The sequence below is a fragment of the Suricata suricatta genome, chromosome 4 (assembly GCF_006229205.1).
Source record: "Suricata suricatta isolate VVHF042 chromosome 4, meerkat_22Aug2017_6uvM2_HiC, whole genome shotgun sequence".
Lineage (NCBI taxonomy): Eukaryota > Metazoa > Chordata > Mammalia > Carnivora > Herpestidae > Suricata > Suricata suricatta.
Genome location: NC_043703.1, coordinates 5,619,514 through 5,644,509, shown reverse-complemented (window position 1 = coordinate 5,644,509; position 24,996 = coordinate 5,619,514). Strand labels below are relative to the sequence as shown.

Below are 24,996 nucleotides of genomic sequence, written 5' to 3'. Positions count from 1 at the left end.
TAGCATTAGATGTATCTATTCTCCAACATACAGAGAACTTGCCTCTCCATTCACAATGTGTGTCAGTTCTTCGTACTAAATACAAAACTACTAGAATGGGAAATATGCAATCTGAATAACATTCTTTTCACCTATAAGTTATTTGCAAATTTAAAACTATATGCTATTGTAATATGACACATGATAGCATTTACTATGCTTGCCAAGTATTTTTTAAGTCCTTAGAGTAAAAACCATTTTATTAGTACAAAAAAATTGCAGTAGAGTCTACATAATTATAATTATTCATGCAAAATATTTCACACAGCTTTCATACAAAAAAAGTGATTAAAATTCTGCCATTGTGCAGGAAAAGGAAAAATATGCTTATAAGTTTAGTGGTTTGGTCAAGAGCAGAGTCGATCTAAATCCCAGACCTAAAAATGAAAACACTGCTGTGATTTAGTGAAATTGAAACTCTGAATTGTATCAAACTGATGATCTTTAAAAGTTAAGACTCATTTTCCCTAAAGAGCAGAATCCAAGAAATCTCCATCACCACCTTCTCCCTCCCACCCTTACTCTCCCAAGAGCAGAGAGTTAAAGCTCATCATAATTCATGTCCCACACAAGATGCTCTTAAATGTCACAGTCACTGGGGTCACCAAGTCTATCCACAGGTGCATTTAGAAAAGCTTGCTCTCTAGCCAGTAATATGCCATCAGGCATTCTTCCGCCCAGACCAGACCTCCCAGGGGATTGATAGGAACACATCGAGGCTTACTCTACACAAGTCGTTCTCCAAGTGAGCCCTCTGGGCCCCCAGAAGCAGCAGCACCTGGGAACTTCTGATAAATGCAGATTCTCAGTTCCCACCCCAGCCCTATTGAATCAAAACTTCTGGAGGTGGAGCCCAGCAGCCTGTGTTTTAACACACCCCGCCCCCAGGTGACTCTGTTGGGTAGAAATTTGAGACCTGCAGCTCCACGTCATGTAACAGCCTGTAGAAGGCACCTCTGATTTGGTTTGCCCAAACAAAGCCCAGCTGGGGTACCCATGTTTCTTGTAACCCTACTTTACCCCTCATTTTTCTTTCTCACCTATAAAAGAGGCCTTTTCAGGATCAGGCACTATTGATCATTCTCTCATCATTCTCTAGCCCCAGGAACCAGCCCTGAAAAACCTCCCAGGGATGGGCAGGTTGGTTGTTGGTTGGTTTAATTTAGTCCGTTTTTCTCTCTAAGAAAAAAATGGTCTTAGTTTACTTCCTTTGAAGATACAAGGAACATGAGGGCCTGACATCAGGCTACCTCTATAGTCTCTTACCCATGACTCTCTAGACCCATCTGTCCCTTGACTATGGCAAAGCCACTCCCCCAAGACACTTTGCATTCACTATTCTTTTGCATGGAACATTCTGGAACCCCAACCTGGAAGGACCACTTCCTTCTGGTCATTCAGACCTCGGTTTTTCAGTCCTCTTTTCAGAGGAAACAACCCAGACCACACAGCCAACCCCAGCCTTAGTCATTTATGGTGCACCATCTCATTCTGTTTGATTTATTAATTGTCCTCCAGAAATATTCTCATTCTCTTTATTTCTTTATTTGCTTGGGCTTTCTGGGCATAAATGTAAACTCATGAGAGCAGAAACCTTGTCTATCTTGGTCACTGTGGTATACTCAACAGTGTGGCACCTGGCACCAAATAGTGGACACTTTCCAAATATAAGTTTAGTGAACAAATGGATATATTGGATCATTTTATATTTACTCATTAGCTACAACCTTTTTGAACTGAACCATTTCAACTTAAACCATTTCAACCCTGTTTAGTCAAACAGAATACCTGTTAGAGTATACAGGAAGGTCTCACAGAAATCCAGGGGAGGAGGTCATCCAGGTTTCAGAACAATTGGAATAAGGCTGTGAAGTACATCCCTAGCCTCTCCCCTTCTCCCATTCTGTTACTTTGCTCTGTTTCCCTATCTTTTCTTTCACACCATGTTGGCATGCCTCATTTCTCTGGTCCACTCAGAAAGTGGGACACCCATACTTCAGAAGTCGTACCTTTCTCGAGTCAGCCCACTAGAGAAAGGATGGGTTCTCATTCCCACCTCCAATATTTCCAGGAGAGCTCTCCATCTAGCCCCAATTCTGCAAGGTTCTGAGCCATAGTGGGCCAGAACAGTGTGATAAAATAGGGGTTTCTCGGTAGCAACACAGGTTTAGTAGGAGAGAAATGGCAGTTCTTCAGCAAAAGGATGATAATTCTCAGGACAAGAGAGATGTTGAGCAGAAAGAGCCATGAGTTCCCACTCTAATAGAGACACCCATTGATAAACTACTGAGAGGCAATGTACTATTTGGTGAGGGCTATGCATTCTACAGCCAAACTTCTGGGCTTCAAATCTCAACCCTTCTCCCTAAAACCCATATGATCTCGGACAAGATTCTCTTCCTACATATGCCTCGGTTCTTCTTTATAAAATGAGGACAGTACAAGGCCACCGTGAGGGGGAAGAACTCCCCGCAGCATTCGGCACACAGAAAGTGCTCAACTTGTGTTAATTGTGTTCTTTTTACTGATCCCGAATGAGTTAATATGGGTTCCAAAACAGCCTAACACTTCAAGGGAAGCGTTGACACCACCAAGTGCCATCAGACAGAATGGTTACAGGCACACACTGACGAGCCATCTGCAAATGTATGCTGTCGAAAGAAATGCTAGACACACTTCAGTCCTTCCAGATGCATTTCCACACATTAAGAGAAATACTGTCATCTTGACATCAAAATGGCAATCACTTGGACATGAGAGTGCAGTGTGTATGTAAGAGAGGGAGGATGTTTTCCTGTGAGCGGACAGAAATGTGATCACACGTGACCGGCCTGCCTGCTTGTTCTCCCCTCACCCGGTACACAAATGCCCTCAGCCAAAGGACTCTCCTCTCCTCCCCGCTTCTCACCCACAGACTGGGTCATCCACTGTGGAAACAAAGTCTGTGAAAGCGGACAGAGATTCAGAGACCTACTTGAAAGGCCTGTTTCTCTGGTTGCTAAATGACAGTGGCCCGCAGAAAGAGGAGACAGAGGAGAAACACAGGGACAAGAGGAGGAGGTAGGGTTGCCCTGAAGCTGGTAGGGAGCGGTACCTCAGGAAGCTCCGGCCAGAACGTGGGAGCAGATGCCCTCCGGAGCTAACTGGGTTCCTGCCTCCTTCTGAGACACCCCAACTCCCCAACTCCCACAGAGACACAAGTGGCCACCCAGTAGGGAGGGACATTTTTCAGTCCCACAGGGACACCCGCAGCCACACGCCACACACAGGTGCACATCTCACTGCCGAGTACTTATGTTGACCTTCTGTCCACCGGACACTTGGCCACCCCTGAAGGCTAACAATGACCATTCACCTCACCAAAGTGTGTCTAAACGAGCAACTTGTGACTCTCACATATGCACCTGACGCATGGACTTAAGGGCACCTGTGGCAGCTTCATTAGCTGGGGATTCAGAGAGAAAAGCCTTAGTAGAAATCACAATCTGTGAACGAGGGTGTGGCTAGAAGAAAAAACTCAGTGTTCATAGTAGACAAAAATTCTTGAGTTATTTGTAGCTACACCAGCTATGTGTAAAATCTACTAACATTTACAAGTTCACCGCCATGAGAAAAAGAAAAATCATTCCAAGACCGCTAAAAACAAAGAAAAACACTTCTATTTTTCTGTGGTCTTTTCTCCCTCTTCAGTTGTCTAATTTATCAATCTTCACACTTCCTGTAATTTTCTGTTAATACTCACTGACTGGTTTCCTACTTTCACTTTTTTTTCTTACGATCAAAACACAGATAGAAGTCCATGTGTGAAATGGTTAAACACCACAGTTTTCTCATATCCACTTAGAAAGTTACTGTTTAAAATAGTTTATATTCCTTCATGCTGAGCTATTTCTATCCTTTTTCCTCTAGATCTTGAAATACTCCAAAGCAATGTCAAATAATAAATATTTTCAAATCAAACAGGGAAGCTCTGTGATTTTTAAATTCAAGAATTCTTAATTATTATCACAAATTTAAACAGATAAATAAGTCACATGTGGATGGCACACTATTCAGTAAGTTGCCACTTTCTAAAGAAACAGGACTTTCTCAACAAGAGATAATAATTTGACAAAAATAGTAAGTGACTCAAAATGAATACTTTTAAATGATATGGTTATCAGTATATATTTTTCAGAAATAATCAAAATATCTACCTTTAAGGGAATACGTTTTCCATCCCTGGAAATGCTCCAGCATTCAATGTCAAATACAAAATGATATTTTTTAAATATTCCAGTGAGTGGCCAGAAAGTCATTGGTCTCACACTTCCAAAGCCATCGAGGACTAAAGATGGTGGACTTAATGCAAACAAGTCCTACATCGTCTGCTGGCTTCAAACTCCTGAAATCACAGCTGTCCTTGTTGGCCCCTCACATGAGCTCCCACAGGCCATTAGTCGGATACTCAGGATCTGGTACCTTGAGACGTTTTGCTTATTTGTGGTGTTTTGCTAATATCCCCCACCACTTCTCGAGAGCATGGCTTTGCTTTCCACCCCCTCTGGCTCCTCCTTCTCTGATACAATTTAGGAGTGTTGCAAAGGAGAATTCTTGCTGAGGGGGTTGGTATAAAATTACCTTCAACGACCCTTTAAGAACGAAGATTTTTATGACCCTCTGACTGCATGAATAGGCAGGATTAAACCCATTCAACTGTGGTTGATATGAATAGACCGCGTTCTGGCCCCACTCCTCATAAAGCTGTAGAGACCCAAGCAGGAATGTTCCCTGAAAAAAAGCATGGCCAAAGTCATTCATTAAAGGATCAGCTGTACCTAGAAACCATAAAGAAAAGCTAGGCATCAAAATCGCCCTTGCAGTTGACTCCAGAGATTAACTCTGTCATCATTGTCCAGCAACAAAAGGAAAGAAAAGAAAAGACAAACATGGCTGATATTCATTTTGTGTTACAGAGTCCTAGGGAAGAGATTTATTTTATTTCTTTCATGCCAATATTTCTCCACAATTGAGATATTGGATTACCTCGTTCTTGAAAACATACAAATGATGATGACATTTCCCAGTGCATATGTTGTCTAAGCATTTGTAAATCATTACAGAAATGATTTTAAAGTTGAGGGTGATTCCTGGTTGGTCACAGGGCAATAACGCATTGACATTAACAGCACTATTAAGAACCCAACATCCAACAGGTAATTTGAATGCATAACAAAAATGCAATAACTGTGTCCTTAAAGAACGTTTTCTTCCATATAGGTTTATTTTCATTAAGATTCTCTTGAGGTAGTTCTGCATCACAACTGTTGTTATTAAAAAATACCAAAGTTGTCATGATACACAGCAAAATAGTGAAGTGTCTGCCACCCACGGCTTTGCTGCAGGTTACCCTGTCTCTTCAATGAACAAAAACTCATGTGATGGGTTTTTCCCATTAGATGAATTTCTTCATCAAATTCCTGGATGTCTACAAAAGTGGGCCGGGCTTGGCAGAAGCCCTTACATATTCCTATCCCACAGACTGAAGCGCAAGTTTTATCTTGAAATAATTCTGCTCTACCTTACTCCCAAAGTTTTAGACAAATGTGTGAGGTTTATCCATGAATCCTAAACTGAAAACATCAGGCAAAGTAATAATCATTTCTCAGCAGCCAACTCATGATCCTGCTCTAGAGTTTATTTGTATTGTTCTTATCGTGCTTACATGGGATTGAATGTGTCAGCCTCTGCTTGCCATCTAACCCAGAATGCTGAATAGTGGTTTCTGCCACAGTCAAATAAGCTTAGTGTAAAACTACCAATAGCCTTGTAATTGTGTACAACCCAACTACTTTAGCCATTAACTAAAATCGTCTTTCAAATAATCAGAGCCATGGACAAAGGTGACACATTGGACTGTTTACCAGAGGAGCCACTGTCACAAAGAAGACTCAGGCTAGTCCAAAACACACGCTTTCCCTAATGGACACAATCTCCATCAGAGAGGAATGGAGTCGAGTGGGTGTAATTACTCACTTAGCTCCAACTTCCTTACAAAATCACACATTATGGTTAGAATATAGATTCAACTTATGCAACTAAATATATTCCACATTTTCTGTGATAGGCCAGGATATCATATTCTTGAGTGATCAGAAGCATTGGCAACCTAAGGATTTCATGGACTGGACACTTCTATCCATGTCTGGCCCTGGAAATAGAATTTTCTAGAAAGTACTGCCCAAATACACATTCTTAAAGAAACACCTATATGAAGGAGTTTTTGTAAACACAATCAATTTTATTACAGGGGTTAGTTTTTTGCCTGTAACAACACAGCAACAACCTTGATGTGGCTTTGAAAAGTACAATAAACAGGTCATGGATTCATAAACACAAGTCTTTTCTAATACGCTGTTTTATTATTTAGCAGGAACCCCTATGTTTCCTTCAAGTCAATTTTCCTTCAAATATTTCAAAGAAAAAAAATCCTTCAAACCAGAAAATAACTCAGATGCTTTTGTTTAAATTAAGCGTGGCCACCAGGGAACTGTTACTTTATAGTGGGCTGTTGTCAAATAGAAATTCAAAATGACCATACGACGCATTTCACAAGAGTCCGTAGTAGTCAGATACACATGACCTTCCAAAGTTAGTTTATTTTGGATTATAGTTTGATTCCCCTAAGGTTTGGATATTTAACAAGGAATTACTACTGACTTAAATAACTTCACGAAAGATACTAAGTAGGCTCAGTATACTACACACACAAACACAGAGAGGTAACCGTGATGGCCAACATTCCTATAAATGTGCGATTCATTTTAGCCTGATTAGCAACGGTTTTCAAAATGGCTCCATTAATCCTCACACCACCACCCCCCACCTCAACCCAGAACCAACAAAATCTTCAGCTTATTTAAGCTTGAAACTTGAGAAAATAATCTTGCACTCTATTGGAGCCCCAAATGCAGCTGTAGCTATTCCTCAGAGACCTTCACAGGATTGGTAGACACCTCACTAAAAGAGTTTTATTAGCATTTAATTTATTTAATTTTGAAGGGATTAGACGAGACGTTAGCATAACTGACTGCCATCCACATTCCACAATCTCCAACCCAACACCATGACTTCTTCCAAGAAAATGACCGTGTATTTTGAGAAAGGCTTTATATAGTCAGCATTTTTTTTGGAGCCTGAGGTTTCCTGGGAGCGGGGGCAGGGTAGAGGGGGGAGAATGAACAATCTGAGGTTTCTCAGCTAACTGGCTACTTAAAAAGGAAGCAGTCATAAGCCAAAACCTCAGGGAATCATGTCGACCTGTTTAAACACAAATCCATGCCATTCTGATTCCTATCCGAAAAGAAATTATTATCCTCAATTTATTAGGCAAGTTTATGTTCAGTGCCGTGCATCACAGGGGTTAGATACTAAATTACAATACACTGTAAAAAAAAGAAAGAAAGAAAGAAGAAAAGAAAACTCTTCAGGTCAGAACTAAGCATTTAAACAGCTTTTCTTGTTTTACTGGTGTGGTAAGAGAAGCTTTAACCCTTACAATGAGGCCTCTCGGGTTTGATTTTTGGGGAAACAAATCTGCCAAAACCCACATGGGTGGCATCACGTGCGTGCGCGCGCGCACACACACACACACACACACACACACACACACACACACTCATCTTCACGAAATGCAGTTTTTATTGACTGCCTCCCATGTACCAGGTATTTTATGGACCTGTATATAATGGGCAATGATGCCTAATTTCCAGAGATTATTTCCAGCCAGAAAATTAATTATGAATCATGAAAGGGGAAAAAAAACATCATCCCTCCAAACAAAGAAAATTACCTGCTGGTTTCATACAAATCAGAGCTGGCATGGGGAGCGCAGGATTGTGGCTTTTCTGGGCAGCACCCAGTGAAAGCTGGCATCTGATGGCAGTGAGCACGTTGCCAATATCAGCTGTGAGCCAACCCTATCACTAGTCGGGCTGACAGTCCCGAAATAAAACAAAGACCAGATTACTGGCCTTGAAAATATCAAGAGGGAGGAACTGCTGCTTAAGAGGCATTTAAATAATCTTCCTATGTTTCTTAACAAGATTACCCCTAAAAGCCCCTGAGAAACCAACTCCTTCCTGCCCCGGGTTTTGCGCTCTCCCACCTGGCAAGTTTCATGTGGACCTAGTCTTAGAGCACCTTTCCACCAAGGGGAGAGGGTGGGCCCCACCAGCCTGGCTTGTCACTCTTAATGAGGATGTTGTCAGCCAGCCGAGACCCACGCTGGGAGGCTGGGGTTCAATATGCCTCTCGTCTACGCCAACAGCTGGAACACGGCTGTGTCGGTGCTCTGGGAGGCACACGCACCTCCCTTTGATCGACCTGGCATTTCCCTCCCATGAGTAAGCCCATCTACCCAACAAACCTAGGATGCAAAGGAGGGTAATCTTCCCCATTTACAGCTGGAAGACAATGGGAGGGCAGGAGTCGGGCGATTTGCCCGTGAGCTCTTTCCACCGGTCATTCCTAGATCTCTACCCTGGGGACTCACCTTAGAGCTTTTTACTGCTCAAGTCTGTGAAGGGGACCGAGTCACACAATATCCCGAAGGCAAGGGCGAGAGATAATTCTACGATCTAGTCATAGGTAGCATCCAGATGGATGGCAAGCACCACTTGAGGGTACAGATGTCAGCTGGGATTTTCAATAACAGAGAATCAAGGTTGTTAATGGAAGTACGCACATCACCTCAAAGTGTCCTGTCCTAAGTTAAGAATTTAAGAGACTTCTAACAAGTGCTATGGACCACTGTAAAGACGTGCCTTTAGGATGACAACACATAGCCATAAACCGTGACATGAGTTTGGGTGGCTCTCTACATGTGCGGCCATGGCCCAGACAGCCTGCTGATGAAAAGAGCCCCCAGAAAGAGAGGACATCGATTCTAAAAAATGCAGAAATGTGGATGAACTCTGCTGTGGGATATTGAATTTCTAAGTTTAATGTTAATCCTCAATTGCTCAGAAACATTGTTTGTCTTTAATTATTATAATATTCTCATTCAATTAAAAACTAGGTGCTGTAATTCAGACTTTTAATTAAGTGAATTAGCTTTTGACATTTTCTTGGAAAAAGGTGTTCCCAATGTGGCTTTCCCCTTTTCCTTGCAATTAAACATTCCTGAGCACTATTTAAATACTTTGGGAAGAAAAATGCAATTTATAGCAATGTGCCAACTTTTTCAGACGCTGACGAGGCCGCAGTGAACCTCGGGCACCTTGCATTTTCGAGACGGAAACTTGCGTCGAATCCGAATGACCTTTTTACAGTGAGGGATGCAAACCCCACAATTGTGCCTGTAGCAAAATCATTTCTCAGTTCTCGAGACAAACCCTGCTGGTAATTCCTAGGACCGCGGTTTCGTTTACTAAAGCAGAGCAGATCCTTGCCATCTTGAGTATGTCTTCACTTTGTTTTTCCTGTCTCAACTATAAATTTTCTGTTGCTTGAAGTTGTCAGACGAAAAAGTTAACTCCATCGTGGAGCAAAGGCCTCCTTATATTTGCCTAAAGTGTAGCCGAAGGAGGCCCGTGAACCGAGCGTTAGCTGCAGCAGAAGTATCACCTTTGTCGTATGTAGTCTAAGTCTCCTGATACCACACCATTCCTAGTAATCGGTTGGGGACTGACGGAGCCTGCTGTCAAGTGCAGAGAGACCATTAGCAATATCTTCTCACCGCCTCTGTCATTTCAGTGTTTGTTTTATGATGAGGCTAGTGAGTCTCATCCTTATAGCTCATCCAAGGTACGTCTTTATATTTCAGGGAAAAAAATAATAACCATAACCGTGCTTTATTTCTTAGGTAGCAAGTACCCACTCTGACATTGCTCTAATTAAGAAGTCAGACTTTTCGAACATGTTCCGTTGGCTGCCCTGGGTACAAAACCTTCCGCAGAATGAAGCCAGTAAGGGAAGGGCTTGAATAACACCCCTCCGCCTCCTTCATTGAAACGCCCTTTCATTTGGGCACCTTGATGCAATTCAGGAGCACGGAGAATTGATCTTCTATGACTCATAAAATATTTGCTCCTTCAAAAAGAATGAAGGAAACAAAATGCAAGCAATTGTGTAAACGTATATTTGTGGCTATTTGAAATCAAGTTCTTTGATATGCAATACTGATCCTATCAGCAGGGAAAAAAGAAAAACATTTTAAAGAACACTTCTTAAGAAAAAAGCGTTCCACTTCATTTCATCAAACCTGAAAAACTCTAGAAGTCCATCTACTTATTCATCTTTGAAGTCACCTGCCCAAACAGCCTTACCTGTATATCTGTGGTTTCAAATGTTTGCTTTTTGTAATAAAACAATCCTAACCTTATGAGACTGTCAGCTCTGCAGAGTAAGATCAGCTAGCTAAAAGCTTCTGCTTTAGTTTTTCAACAATGCAATAGGGGGAAAACATGAGAAGGAAGACAAGGACCAGAATGACATGGTATTCAGGCATCGTGAATGAATGTGGGAAGAGAAAATTATACTCTTGCAGCTATTGAATAATGTCTGTGATCTTATCAGTGTTCATAAATTGAGCAGGTCAAAACTGGTCAGTGATGAGTGGGCAAATTTGAGCGGCTAAAAAGAAATTGATGGAAAAAGGCAAATACTGTCAACTCATTTTTTTTCTGTGGGCAGATTTACCCACCCGTGGGCCAGCAGCACTGTCCAAACATTTGTCCACCAACAGGCCTTTGTGCCGTTCCAAACACGGGCCACCTGGACCTGCTAGGAAACCTCTCGTCAGCCCCCCGGAGCCATTCTGGTGACTTCCAGCAACAAAACATGGCGTCCCACAGCCAGTCATTGCAAGGAAGACAATGAAGAGAGGTTATTTCTCCCAATTCCTCATCGAGGACGTGGCTTCCCAGTTTTGAGGTATGACACTTCTCTTTTTACAAATGCTTTTGTTTGCATATTTTGTGCCAGGCACTTTGCCAGAAACATGTACGTATTATCTCATTTAATTCTTGCAACACTATAAGGAAGAAACCATTATAATTTTCATCTGAAGGTGAAGACCAAAATTTCAAATGACTAAGGTCATGTAAATAGTGAAGTAGAGAGGTGAGACTGGACACATGTACTCAAAGCACTTTTGAGAAGGACATCTCTAGTGTTGGTCTCTCCAGAATGTCTTTGTCTTTCCTTCTGATGCCTCCCCTTCTCTTGGGGAAACTGTCTCTTCCGCCTTCTTCGTGGTACAGCCAACGGTCCCAGAGGTGGCTGGTGACCCAGGCTAAAGCATTCAGTTCCTCCTGGGCATTTGAATGTTGAGCAAAAAAGGGGCAAGAAGGGAGCTGAGACTTAGTCATCAGGTGGCTGAAAATCAGAGTCAGAGCCTTTGCAGGGAGATCACCTAATGACTGTGGCTGTTATCTTCTTGTGGCTGGTCATTCAGCTCTTCCTTCAATTCCAGGAGCCACTCAAGACCTTCCCATTAGTATCTCTTTCTTGTGTCATTCAGAGTTGGTTTTGGGTGCTTGCAAGCAAAGGATACCTCCCAGAGGCTCTATCATAATGATAGTAGGTACTAGGAACCTAGTACCAGGAATAAGAAAGACATGGTCCAGCTCCTCAAGGAATTCAGAATTTACACAAAGAGATTTATACATGGTCTCTCAGGAGTATAAAAATATATTACCTGAGTTTGTGCAAACAACTTATTTGTTCAACTTCAGAGAAAGTTCACTGAGAAACTCCAGTAGTTAACCAAGAGCAATTGTTTTGTTCTTAATACATGAGGATCCTGTGACCAAAATATCACACCTCTTTGTGATATCACACCAAATTTGTTCATTGACTTATTTCTACTTTCATTCTCTCAATATTCCGATATCAAGCGAGTCTTGTGTTCTTGTTTCTTTGAGTACTATATCAAAGGTGTATTTCAAAAATAAATAAACCCTAAACAAATAAACCTGATTTCTGGCTGCACCAGACACACACCCATCAGATACTTCCAGTGATATTTTCTGTAACTGGTAGACAACAAGCCATTGTAGCAGAGAAAAAAGACCAAATTTTACAAGTCAGACACATCTGAGTTCAGGCTTGCCTCTGACACCAACTCTGAGTATTTAGACAAGCAATGTAAAATTTCTTTTCTTCGTTTGTAAAAGGAAAATCGTAACCCTTTCCTGATACACTTGTTGAAAGATTCAGTGGGAAAACCTCTCAGTTAGCTGTCTGACGCTGGTCTCATGGGCCAAAATCAAGGTGTCATTCAAGGTGAGTATTTTGTGTCAGGCACTTTCTAGAAGGTCTGTGAAGACCTTCTGGGGTTTCTTTCTGGAAGGTCTAGAGAGAATTTATTTTTTTGCCTCTCTTCTGTATGGCAGCTGTCCACATGCTCTGGTTCAAGGCTTCCTTCCCTCTTCAAGGCAGCTTGGCCAGTCACATCTTCACATGGCATTATCTGACTTTCTCTCTCTCTCTCTCTCTCTCTCTCTCTCAATCTTTCTCCTAACTTCGCTATTCTAGTTAGAATGACCTGTGTGATTACAATGGACCCACCTAGATAATCCTGGATAATCTATCTTTCTCTGGGTCAGCAACCTTAATTCTATCTGCAATCTTAATTCCCCTTTGCTACATAACCTGACAGATTTGCACGTTCCCCAGTGTGTAATGTGAACATCTTTTTTTCTAATGTTTTTTTTTTTGAGAGAGAGACAGCATGAACAGGGGAGGATCAGAGAGAGAAGGAGACAGAGAATCTGAAGACAGGCTCCAGGCTTTGAGCTAGCTGTCAGCACAGAGCCTGATGCGGGGCTCGAACCCACGAACGTGAGATCATGACCTGAGCCGAAGTAGGACACTCAACTGACTGAGCCACCCAGGCGCCCCTACGTGAACATTTTTAGAAGACATTACTCTGCCTAGCACAATAATGAAAAGCAAAACCTATAAACAAGCCAGTACATACAACAGGAACCATATTCACCATTGCCAGATCACGTATTTAAGAGTTACCAAGATCTGGAAAGTCTTATTCCAACATACATGTGTACTCATTCATACAACGTTTGGACACTGTACTCTAAATAAATAATAGGTTGTGGGAAAATACTAGCATGTACTGTCTATGACATTACTTAGTTGGCATCATATTTCTATTTTGAAAGTCTATTCTTTCCATGTGAGTATATTAAAATTAGTGTCATACAACTTGTCCTTTTTTAAAGTTATTTTTTCTTTATCACTTTGGCATAAGCCACTTTCCTGCCTTTTAATAAACCCAGCAAGACTGGTTATTATGCCCCGCCATTCCCTAAAATACACTTTGAAATCAATGAAGTGCCTAATAAATAGCAATCGCTGAGCAGAAACATTTCCTTAGAATGAGCTTGACAGTTTGCCTGTGTACTGATAAGAAGCGCTCGGGAAATTAATTAACAGAGTATTTTCCTAATTAACTCCCAAATCGTAGGTTGTAATATGAAACACAGTCAGCCGCATGTGGCCATCAGAACACTTTGTTGAAGGGGGAGATGACGGATGAAGGCTGTAGATCGGAAAGAACATCCCTTGAAATCCCTCTTTCATCTTTCTAAATTACACTTAAAAATCCTAATGTTACAATGTATAATTAGTAACAGGCCTTTCCCAGAAGAATAAAGTCTGTTCCCCCTAAATTAGAGTAGGTCGGTGATTAATTTGTCCTTGAAATGAAAATGACTTCTCCACATTCACCCAAAGAGTGGCCCTAAACTTCGGTAAAACCTGCGCTCACGTTCTCGGCCCCACAGCAAACGGGTACGAGATGAACAAAAACCAAAGCTGCCGAAATATGTTTATCTCGACTTCTGCGGCAGTGGTGTTCTCAACCGTTTTTCCAGTATTGCCTTCGTCTTCCGAAGAGACTTCATAGATCCTTTTATTTCCCCTGAGTGCCCCTCTGTAGGAAATGGTCCTGCAACAGCGCTGTCCGTCTGTCTGTGTGCTGTACCGATGGCCACTTTTTATACATAAAAAGAGCGAGTGCCTTCACTTCACCGTCTAGAGCTGACACTGCCTTGCGCAGAACGCCTCACCACATGCACTTGTTAGTTCTCCCCACAAGTGTTTCCTGGGTGCTCACGAATACAGTAAACAAGTTTCATTCTCGTCTTCAAGACGGAGCAAGAACACCAGTGAATATACAAGGCATCTTGATATTGAGTTTAAGAAGAAAATGTCAAGAGCAAGAAAATGTTTCTATGGGCAATTTCTTTTGTAGTTAAAACAAAAACAAAACAAAAAGTTCAGTGCCTGCAGCACTAAATGTCTAAGGTGCCCGTGGATCCTTGACAGCAGTGGGACAGGCTGGGACGGACAGCGGACTCCTCTAGGGTCCTGGCTCACGGAGCCTCCCGGTCACCTGCGCCAGGGCTGTCCCTGTCACCTGCGGCATCACAGGTGCCTCCAGTCTGCCCCTTGGGAGGTATAGCAACTTGGAGGACAAAGCAATTAACTCCCGGGACAGGAGAGAGAAATAAGTTTTGACTGTGTGAAGCTGGTCAGATTCCTCGCTTTTTAGTTACAAGTGGTAGAGACATAAAAACAAAATCTAGAGGCACCTGGGGGCTCAGTCAGTTGAGCTCTGACTTCAGCTCATGATCTCACTCATGGGTTCAAGCCCCATGTCGGGCTCTGTGCTGACAGCTCAGAGCCTGGAGCCTGCTTCAGATTCTGTGTCTCCCTCTCTCTCTCTGCCCCTCCCATGCTCATGCTGTCTCTCTCTCTCTCTCTCTCTCTCTCTCTCTCTCAAAATAAATTAAACCTTAAAAATTAAAAAAAAACAAAATATATAATCCATAATTAGTTTTTAAAGCACTTGGGGACTATGGTGTAGAGAGAGACTGATACCAAAAAAAAAAAAAAAAAAAAAAAGAAAAAGAAAAAGGACCACATATTATAATGAACAATGTTCCAATAGGTTTTTTTTCAAGTATAATACCTTGCAATATATGCTCCCTTGATAAAATATAGACTCTTGAGAGAAGTGGAAAGAATAAATGACTCAGGGTCCCATTCCACTAAGAGAAGCAAATTTAGCATTTGGTTGCAAGCCTGGGAGAGTGGGAGTCATGAGGAAACAGCACGCAGGAGGCAGGGAGAATGGAGAGGACCCCAGAGTCAGAGGAGGGCTCGCTAGTGGCTCGAGGGGCAGGGGCTGTGGTCGGCGGCTGCGGGAATGAGCCCAACGAGACACTAGTGGTCACCAGAACACCACAACCACAGCCAGTGGTCAGAGCAACGGCCATGAATCATGTTTTGGTTTTCTGCAGACTGGCCAGGAGGCCGCTGATATGTCTTTTCCATCTTTATTACCAAAAAAAACCCAAAAACAAAAACACAAAACTCTATTAACTGAGACACCCAACTGGTATCTCTCTCCCTTGAACCTGCAAGTGGCTGACCCCACCCCTTTTATCAAGTGGCTACCCTTCTCAACGAATCCCATTTCATTCAACGATTTGACTCAAGATGCGAAAAATGAGTTCTGTTTTATTTCCACTCTCTTTTTTCAAAAGAACTTTTTTTGTTGACATCCCGCATTCTTTCTGTGTGGCCATCCTCCGTGTCTAGGAGTGTGGCCAGCTATCGAGGGGGACCAGTGAGCCCATACGAGAACCAACATGAGGTCTAAATGGACAGGCTAGAAATGATGTGACTTGGCTTCAGGAAATGGAGCAGGGATTTATGAAGCCCAGGTTGGGGACAGCCTGGGAGCACAATGTGACGTAACCTGCTCAACAAGAGGCAGACAGCAAGATGGAGGAAAGCACTGAGACGTGACCCTGGGTCCCCACCATGGCAGAAGTACTGCCCCTCCCACTTACTGTTCCAGGAACCCAGACAACTTACCTGACTTGCGTGTGCCTTGGTTTCCTGTTTTGCAACATGTAGATAAAAGTAGTGCTTATCTCTTGGTGTTATTATGATTGAATTATTAGTAAATCATTTGGACCAATGCCTTTTATACAATAAATACTATGTATCAGTGTTTATTAAACAAAGTGACTAAATCAGATTAGCATAGAATCTGAAAGAATAATATCTAGGGTGCAATGCCCTTAGAAAACACGGCTCTGAAGGGGAAGCTCACCGCTAGATCCTTGAGTGGAAAATACCAACTAAGGGTGCCTCCCCAGATCAGATGTGAGAGGACACTGAGAAATAAAGAACAGAAAAGTGTTTACAAATTGAATGCATGTTTCTTAAAGGCCACATGATTGCTGGTAATTCCCATCATGATGTGGGAGGCTAATTCGACGGGCGAGTTGGCCCCTCTCGAACTGGGCCCTGCGGGTGAGCAGTTCCGTGGGACATTGGCCCTGCTGACCCGTCCCCTGCCAGGGTTCCTGAGAATAGCAAACCTGCAAAGCAACCGTTCCCACCAGGGCGTTAGATTACTAGTTTTCTGTAACAGCGACTTGCATCAACAGAACCCGCATCAGGGATGGGTGTGCGGTGAGGAGCGTGCCCATCTTGTGAGTCCGTTTCTGGTAGTTTGACGCATGGGAAGGTCTTCATTCATGCTTTTTCACTGCTATGGCACCAGCACGTAAACTATGATCCAGAAAAATGGCATGGGTGGCACTCCTGTCCCACCAGGAGCCTGTAGACCATTCGGAGACTCCCATTGGCCTCAGCAGAGAACTGCCTTGAGTGGCTCTGAGATGTCACGCAGACCGACTTTTCGCCCACTGCATCCATTTTTTCCTCTCCCATATGTTACTTGTTTTATGACATTTCTAGGTGAGAGAATATGCCCATTCTTTATTCTTATTTAAAATATGTTTCTGGGGCACCTGGGTGCCTCAGTCGGCTAAGCGTCTGACTTCGGCTCAGGTCATGATCTCGTGGTTCACAGGTTCGAGCCCTGTATCAGGCTCTGAGCCATTAGCCTGCCTTTGATTCTGTGTCTCCCTCTCTCTCTGCCCCTCCCCTGCTTGTTCTCTCACTTGCTCTCTCACTCTGAATGAATAAAGCATTTAAAAATTTTTAATAAAATATGTTTCCTATATTCCAGCCACCACATGAGTCTCTGGTACAATAATGCTGAGCAAGGCACCCATGTTCCATATCTCCTACAGGCGTATTCGGAATGGAGATTAGTCAGGGTTCCCCAGATGAGCAGAACTCATGTGGTGCAGATGGACAGATGGATGGATGGAGACACAGACTGACAAACACATAAACACACGCATACACTCAGATTGATTTTAAGGAATTGGCTCATTCGATTGTGGAGGCTGGCGGGTCCAACACCTTTGGGAAGACCAACAGGCTGGAGACCCAGGGAAGAGGTAACATTGCCCTATGAGTCTGAAGACAATCCGAGGCAAAGAATTCCTTCTTCCTCGGCAGACCTCAGTGTTTTTTCTTAAAGGCCTTCAGTCTTCAATGGATCACGGATCGAATGAGGGCCACCTACATTATGGAGCACAATGTGCTGTACTCAAAGTCTGTTGATTTAATGTTAATCTCATCGGAGATGTACTTTCACAGCAATTATCAAGACTAGCATTTGACCAGATACCTGAGTATGGTGGCGTGGCCAAGCTGACACATAAAATTAACCATCACAAGTAGCAAGCAGGCATTTTCCGTTTAGAGTGAAGGAGCCTACAAGAAAAAAACACATGACACTGTCCAAACACAAAAGGGGAAAGCCAGTCTCAGACTCCAGTGGTCATGGGAGGTTTCCCTAAGCTGTGCCATCTGATCATGAGGCTACAGTTAGACGTAAAGAATAACATGTGCAGAAGTCCAGAGTAAGAGGTCACATGACACACAGGAAGACCTGAACATGGTCCTGATGCATCTGGAACAGTGAGAGTCACAACACAAGTTGCTCAGGAGAGGTACCAGTCCAGCTCATGAAAGTTCCTGTTGACCATATCAAGGAGTTGGATTGCTTTCCAGAAGCAACGGGGAGGGGGCATCATTGAGGAGCTAATGAGAAGTGGCATGACGAGACTATATTATATATAATGACTCTCATTGTTTCGTGGAGAATTGGATTTGGGGTAACAAGCAAGGAGTCCTTTAAGAGTAAGTTGAGATAATTAGGATGAGTTGCCATGGTGACCTGAATGTGCATATTCTCTATGGCAGGGGTCAGCCAGCATTTCTATGAAGGGCCACATAGTAAATATTTTAAGCTCTGTGGACCATATGTTCTCCGTCACCAAAACTCAACTTGGCAGTTATAGAATAAAAACAGCCATAGACAATATATAACAAATGGACATGGCTGTGTTCCAATAAAACTTTATTCACAAAAACAGGCAGTGGGCCAGAACCGATCTGCAGGTCTTTGTTTACTGACAGTTGGTCTTGGGGAACCAAAAGCCATGGACTGATTCAAGAATTGTTTAGGAGAGAGAACCAACATGAAGTGGTGACCAATAATGAGGGAGGGTGGGCGGGGAGGCAGCATCAAGAAGGCTGCGTTTAAGTATGCATCCAAATGAAGATGTTCAGTTAACCCTTGACCATGAGAGCCCAGGGCTCAGAAAAGAAGTCTGGACTAAAAGGTTAGAGTTCAAAGTTGTTTGCATATGCATACCCATGAAGCAAATAAACTGTCACAAGGTGGGGGTGGGTGGGGTAGGGGAGAGCTCGAGAATGGAAGAAAGCTCTAAAAAATAGTATATGACTCCAGCACTCAAGAGATGCATGGAAGAGGAATTCACAAAGGCAACTGAAAAAAGTGCCCAAAGAGGAACGAAGAAAAACAGAACATTAATAAGTAAGAAAGAGGGGGGAGAGAGAGAAAGAGAGACAGAGACAGAGAGAAGGAGAGACTCAGCACTGCCCATACTGCTATGAATATAAGCAAGTTCAGACCCCACAACATAGGGTGTGGTGGTGTGTGGTGAATGTGGGTTCCCAGTGGGATGGTGAAGAGGAGTCCGTTCCAATCCCTTTGCGGAGGGCTCCTCGGACTGTCTCCAGCCGACCACCTCCGTCCAGCCAGTCCACTACCGGTCATCACATCACACAAGTTACTGCATCTGGGCATTTTGCTTCCAGTTCATGAACATTCTTAACTGTAGTGCAGATTTGAAGAGACAGTGCAGAGGAACCTTAACCAGACACAATTTTACTCCAGGCATTAGTTTCAGAGTCTTCCATGGAGTCTCTATTCACACAATGCCAAACTGCAAAATGAAAGCTGGAAGGAAAAAAATCTGAGTTTTTCAGTCATTTGAATACTCGGTCCCAAATGTATTAACTATAGATGGTAGGTGATAGCCCTTTGAAAACGAGTTTCGTTGAAAAACAATATCTGATCATTATTACGATGATTAACATACATTATTACATTTTTAGATTCCTACGCATGTGTCTGCACACTACACGTTGTTAGCATCAAATAAACACAAAGAAAAGTTCTTCTGCTTTAATTAATAGGTGTAGAATAAAAATCTGATGAGGACATTTTATCTTTAAATATCTTTCATTAAGGCAAATCTGTCACAGTTTTTTTCCAGATGCTATTTTCAGCTTCGCCCGCTTGCTCTGAAGTATCTGGTAGAAACAATATCCTTTCTCCTCACACCTTTCTTGATGCATGTGGCGGTGGAGGTAGAAACATATCCAAGCAGAGAGAGAGAGCAAAGATGTACAAACCTCTTTTCTTCCTCTGCCCTGAATTATGAAGTAGTGTTCATTCCTCATCGGCTCCATGAAGGCAAGAGCCCAGGTTGCAAACACACCAACCCTCTCGATGTTAATTGGCGCTTGGCCGAGTTTAAGAAAGGAAGAGAAAACACAAGAGTAATTTTAACTCTGGTAGAAAAGTTACGTTTTTCAGGAGTCCAAAACAACTTCTGAGGTTTTCAAACTCTGAAGTAATTTAAAAAGCATTCACTCTATTTTCTCGTCAGTTGCTTTGAGAAAGAAATACGTATTTCCCATTAAACTAAAAGCAACTCATAGATTACCGTTTTAAACAGCAGATTAAAATGCATATTTATGAAATGGAAAGGTCCAGAAAATATCTTCCTATTGATTAAGTAATATTTGGAATTAGATTTATAGGAATAAGCGTTAGGCCCTTATGTCTAATTTCTCTAAATAAAGTGGAGTTCAGTACCATATTGCACATAATGACTTTTTAGAGTGCATCATTTTACAGTAACTTAGCTATTGATCTGCTTTAAAATAAATTACAATTATGATACAATCCTATCGACATTATATGTAAGATAGGAATTTTTTCCATTGGTCTCAAAATAAGAGTTTACAATCATTTTAATAATAAAAATTTGGTGAGAAACGAAGAGCTTGAATTTCATTATGTACGAATCAATTTCTTTCTTTATTAGAATTCCTTCACAAAAGGTATTAGGTAATTACCCTGTTATATTGTAACTCATGCACATTAAATATCTCAGCGACGAAGGTTAATTGAAGCTCCCTCCTCATTGAAAATGTCTCTAAACTGCTTTGTCTTGAGCAATTTAAAACAAAAGATATTCTGTAATAAATGCTCAGAGAAGATTGATAACGAAGAAATACTAACCTCACCAATGCTGTTCCCTGATATATTTAAGGTTTCATTTTAAATATTCCTCATTTATTTTCCAGACTTGTTTTATATCAAGCATAATACATACAGAGAGAGCAAATAAATGTATGAGCCATATTTTATGTTCTTAATATAAAAAGCTGAGAGAAATAAAAATTACTAAGTACATTTCCAACAGTTTGATTTTACCATGTATTACTAACTTCCTTTTTTCTTTTCCATATGATTGTATTCTAAACCTGTGCAAATATACAATAATATAAAAATGACTTTTTCTAAAATATCAATAGTTTTATCATATTTTCTTAACTTTTTTGTTATTTAACAGTGGATATTTCTACTTAACTTGTTAATTATTTTCTTAAATTTTGTTAACTTTTTAAAAGTAACCCAAGTTAAAACGTGTAGTGATTTGTCCTTTCATTTTAGGAAAAAAACACAAAATATCATTGCACGTACATTGTACGTCTGTGTTTCCTAAGATGACGCATATATTGCTGGGAATAGGTATAATATTGAATGTCTCTTGGGAGCAGGAAGGAGAGTTCAAGTAACATTATGCCTTTGGAATTTTTTTTAAATAATATATCTCCTCTTTGCTTATTATAAAGGCCAGTAGATATGATTCCAGAGAGCAAAAAGCAATTGTGAAAAGAAAAGTCACAAAGAAGTAATCATAAGTTTTCACCTATAAGATTAATTTAAAGCCAGGGGCACCTGGGTGGCTCAGTTGTTTAAGCATCTGATTCTGTTGGCTCTGGTCAGGATCTCAGAGTTGGTGAGTTCGAGCCCCGCAGAGGGCTTGCACTGTCCTCTCAGAGCCTCTTTGGGATTCTCTCTCTCTCTCCCTCTCTCTCTGCCCCTTCCCTGCTCGCTCTCTCTCTCTCTCTCTCTCTCTCTCGCTCTGAAAATACATACACAAACTTTAAAAATAATATGTTAACTTGAAGCTGAACCTCAGTGGAAATAAAAAATATAAAATACTTTAAGGGCTCCCAGTCAAATTCAAGGGATTCACAGAAAGAGCCAAAACATTAAGAGAGGAAGAGGAAGCAGAGAGGACTGGCAGGCAACTTTGCCTAGACTGTCCCATGAAGGGCTAAAATAAAATGCAAAGTTCTTTCACATATTTATAGATTCATACTTTAATATTATTAATCAAGTCCCCTCCCCCCCTTCCTTCCTCCGAAACCTAGTCTATTATCACAGATCCTGATGAGGCAAGAAACACCTGAGTTTAACAAGAGACGCAAAGTAACCTCTTATCCACAGAAAGAAACCCAGCCCATGCGGAGACACTTTACCCTTGATTTACAAGCCTTCCGTGTGAGGAGCGTAGATCTTCAGGCACCTTCAATGCCCAGGCTTATTTATGAGGATGTGACAGGGTCCTCAATGGAACCTCAGCACTCTTTTTTTTTTTTTTTCTTTTTTAACGTAATCCACCAGGGCCCGGAAGTGGAATCTTGATTGGAAGGCTGTGTCAGAGCCGGTTTGAGTGATGGCTGCACTTTTCAGGAGCACCGTCTATAACTCGCCCCTCCCCCCACGGCTGCTGTAATTCATGGTCACGACCACAAAGCCACCTTCTGGGCTCAGAGAAGGACCATCTCACAGAGAGAAGAGCATCTGCCTCCACACCGGCGCCCTTGGCCAGCCCCGCAGCTGACACACAGGCTGAGGTCGCGAATGGCTCGGCCAGAGCCTCCGCAGGTGGCACCTGTCCTGTGACTCACCACAACCTCGCCGCCCGTTGGGGAGGCCCTGCCGGCCCTGCGGCGTCGATGCGCCCGAAGCCTTCTCCTCGGAGCCTTCTTGGGAAACGAAGTTGTGTCCTGGGGAGAGAGGGAAAGACTAGGAGGGTTCCTGGTCCCACGAAGGTCACATCTGTAATTGTTTCGGGCCGAGGGCGTTGCTTCTTTGGAACGTTAAGGTCAATGAGCTCTTTTGGATCCGATGTCCTTTTCCTAGTTTCTTGATTTTACTTTAGTTTTAGTTGTACCCTGGGAGGGAGGGAGGTGACCCATAAGGAACTACGTGGGGTCACAAGTTAGGACCCTCCTGGGCGGGGCGAGCGGTAGTCACCCGCGGGCAGCGGCTAGGCGCATGCGCACCTGCCGGAGCACAGGTGCAGGACTGAGTCCTCCCTGCTCGCCTCCCGGGAACCGCAACAGGGTTTCATGTCCCTGCAGAAACCAGTGTTACTGACATGAGAACCGCTGGCGTTACACCCTCGGGATCTCTCGATCTCGATCGATCTCTCTCTCTCTCTCTCTCTCTCTCTCTCTCTCTCTTTAATGTTTATTTATTCTTGAGAGAGAGAGAGAGAAAACAGGAGCGGAGGAGGGGCAGAGAGAGAGGGAGACACAGAATCCGAAGCAGGCTCCAGGCTCCAAGCTGTCAGCACAGAGCCCGACACAGGGCTCAAACCCACGGACTATGAGATCATGACCTGAGCCAAAGTCGGTCGCTTAACTGACTGAGCCACCCAGGCGCCCCACCCTCGGGCTCTTTAACAGGAACCGCTGCAGGTACGCAGGTCTGGGAGCCCTGCTGGATCTCCTGGTCTGCGGAGGCAGGTAAACTGAGGCAGCCGGCCTTCCTCCTGGGTGTGTGACTCAAGCTCCTGGTCTGGGCTGGAGCTCTGGATTTCAGGAACTGTCCACTGCCAAGGGAAAAGACACTTGAAGCCTTAAAAAGACACAAAAAAAGACACAAAGACACAAAAGACAAAAAAAAGACTGGGTACGCCCCAGTCGCTGGGTTGGCTAACTCTCAGACTTCAGCTGAGGTCATGATCTCACAGTCTGTGAGTTCGAGCCCCACATTGGGCTCCGTGCTAACAGCTCAGACCCTGGAGCCTGATTGAGATTCTGTGTCTCCCTCTTTCTCTCTCTCTCTGACCCTCTCCTGCTCCTGATCTGTCTCTCAAAAAAAAATAAACAAAAAAAAGACAAGATGTGTAGTTAAGAGACTGTGTGGCCTGGGAGTTGACCGCTAAGGGACTGCCTGAGGCCCTGCTGAATGGATGCTGCACAGAGATCCTGTCCACCAGCATCCCGCTCGTCCATATTCTCCTGTCACATCCTGGTGAAAAGCTTTCATTCCATGTGAACTAAGCAATTCTAAATTGTCATATGGCTTCGATTTCTAGCTTTCTTCATGGCTTTGTGTGAATCTGTTTATAAATACATTCAAAAACGAGTTTAACCACAAAGCAAATGGTGCAACACATGTTCTCTCTAAATATATTAATACAAAGAATATGGTTAACTGTTTAAAAAGAGAAGCATTTAGTAATGGAGGCTAGAAAACCTGAGTATAATTTAAAAGTACCTGAGGCTCTGGACTGACAGCTGAGAGCCTGCTTAGGGTTCTCTCTCTCTGTGCCCCTCCCCTGCTCTCTCATTCTCTCTCTCTCTCTCTCTCTCTCTCTCTCTCTCTCTCAAAATAAATACATTTTTTTAAAGTTACCTGTGATGACATCTTTGATTTCTTGGGGAAAAGCAGTCATTCCAAATAACATTTGAGAAGGAGAATGTATCATAAGTAAACCTAGCTATATATGAGGTAGTGGAGGATTAGGGATAGACAGATGAGGCCAAGTTAGTAACTGAAGCCACATATGCTAGAGCCAGGTAGGCTGGGTCCCATTCCAGCTGCACCTGCTGCACAGACTTGGACTAGTGATTCTACACCTTAGATTTCTCATCTGCAAAATCATAAGAGCAGAAAACTCTTAAGTGTGTTTCAACGCTTCGGTAATCTAATCTACGTTCCAGCACATAGGACAGGAGCACTGAGAGCACAGCACTGCTATTCACAGAATAGAAGCCCTGAGAACATCTCCAATGGCTGTCTCAAGAAAAGCGCTCAACTCATCAACAGCTGCTCCTGGAAGATGATTTTTATCATAAAAATTCGTAAAACATCCATTCAAAATGCAAGATAGAGCAATAGATGTCGGCACGACTTCTCAGCAAGTTCATTTATATAATCTTGTGTTGAACATTGTAACTCATCTGTAAGTAACGAGCACTTGTTGAGTTTTGGTATATTATCAAAGCAAACAAACAGTAATTACCTGTTCCCACAACACGTCCGTGTGAGGCTGGATTTTCTTTATATACTTCAACCAAGACAACAGACTCCAAGCAATAAGGGAGAAGCAGATAGAATTTAGTAGTCTTTTATTAAACCTTGACATGAAAGAGATGTGCTTACCATTTATTGTTTAAAAAAATAATTTTTCTTTAAAATTGTATCATTATACTTTTAAAATCTCAAATTATGTGAATGACGGGGAAAGTAAAAAAAGTGTACATGGGGGGCGCCTGGATGGCTCAGTCGGTTAAGCCTCAGGCTTCGGCTCAGGTCAGATCTCACGTTCG

At 42.6% G+C, this 24,996-nt stretch overlaps 1 long non-coding RNA gene across 2 annotated transcripts; it reads right to left on the bottom strand.

Annotated features, from left to right (window-relative positions):
- Positions 1 to 19,460: 19,460 nt before the first annotated feature.
- LOC115290436 lies at positions 19,461 to 22,623 on the bottom strand. 2 transcript variants are annotated; one of them, XR_003908086.1, is made up of 2 exons: positions 21,910 to 22,623; positions 19,461 to 19,814 (listed from the first exon to the last, which is right to left on the bottom strand). It is a non-coding gene; the product is annotated as an uncharacterized LOC115290436 (long non-coding RNA). The 2 variants fall into 2 exon arrangements; XR_003908085.1 differs by having other exon boundaries at positions 22,342 to 22,623.
- Positions 22,624 to 24,996: the final 2,373 nt, after the last annotated feature.